The sequence below is a fragment of the Mastigoproctus giganteus genome, chromosome 12 (assembly GCF_048544385.1).
Source record: "Mastigoproctus giganteus isolate SK-2022 chromosome 12, ASM4854438v1, whole genome shotgun sequence".
Lineage (NCBI taxonomy): Eukaryota > Metazoa > Arthropoda > Arachnida > Uropygi > Thelyphonidae > Mastigoproctus > Mastigoproctus giganteus.
The window spans coordinates 40,450,572-40,451,780 of record NC_143586.1 but is presented as its reverse complement, the minus strand read 5'-3'; the positions used below and the strand labels follow the sequence as shown (position 1 = coordinate 40,451,780).

Here is a 1,209-nt window from a genome sequence, read left to right as displayed (position 1 = left end):
CTACGAGGAGAAGATTATTCGGACACCTAACACAGGAGATGTGGCATTTGTAACAAGTAATGACCATCCCAACTACCGGTTTGGTGCTAAAGATCCTCATAACAGGCTCCAGTAATAAGTCTCTCAGAGAACCCTTTCAAGGAACTCCAGAAAGTCGCAATCCTACATGACAACCACACTGGCCACTCGATACCAGTACCCGTCAAGGGATGAAACCCCATCAGTGGGAAAAAATATAAGAAAAACATGAATTATTTATAGAAAGGACTTAAAACAAATAAAAAAATATATAAGCTCTTGATAAAACTTAATTATAAGAATAACAATAATAATAGAATAATATCTGTGAATTTAATCTACTCTCTTTTTTCCCTTAGTTATATTAGAATTTTAATGTATATCGTATTTCAATTACAGTGTATGAAAAGTGTTAAAATTCGATATTTTAAAATTTATTTTCAGGGTCGATATTGTAATAAAAGAAAAGCAGAGCTAGAAGACAATATCGTGAATAATAATATATATTTCATTATGTGATGATGATAATAATAATAATAATAAAATAAGTTTTGTTGTTACTGTATTTATAAACTGGAATATTATTCTTGCCTCTTTTTTTTCATCGAAATAATCCTCAAATAATTTCACATTTGAGTATAAATTTCCATTGAAATCGTTTCCAGACATATATAAAATAAATAAATATATTATCTTAAATATTTACATAAAACATAAATGTAAGTATATTTAGTATTAAAGTTAACTAGACATTCTTTAATAATTCTGGATTATAATCTAGATAACCGATATTTTATTAAGACACAAATTTATTGTCATTATAATGTTTCTAGTCTTGCTGGCCCATTTGCTGTGATAGCATACTTACCTGGCGCTGGGGAGTCCTTGATCAGTAAGGAGGATCCCCCAGGGAGAGGCTTTCTCATAGCACACCGAGTTGGCTGACCCCTGCCACTTTCCCAAACTGGGATAGATGGAGCGTGGAATTTTTGGTATTTGGGGACTGCGTTCGCGCTAACCCCTTTATTTAATCAAAAAATAGAATGAATACTCAGGGAAAAGCTTCTTCAGCACTTTTCTTTAAGATCTTTAAAGGAGGGAGGATGTGAAGTATTTAATTGGTTTTTTTTGCAAAAATATAATTATTATCACTGCAATATAGTTTTAATGATAAGCCAGCTACTTTTCGAA

The 1,209-nt window shown here is 31.4% G+C and overlaps 1 non-coding gene across 1 annotated transcript; it reads left to right on the top strand.

The window, feature by feature from the left end:
- The first annotated feature begins 878 nt into the window (after positions 1-878).
- LOC150076929 (U1 spliceosomal RNA) lies at positions 879-1,042 on the top strand. Its single transcript, XR_016547768.1, has one exon. It is a non-coding gene; the product is annotated as a U1 spliceosomal RNA (small nuclear RNA).
- Positions 1,043-1,209: the final 167 nt, after the last annotated feature.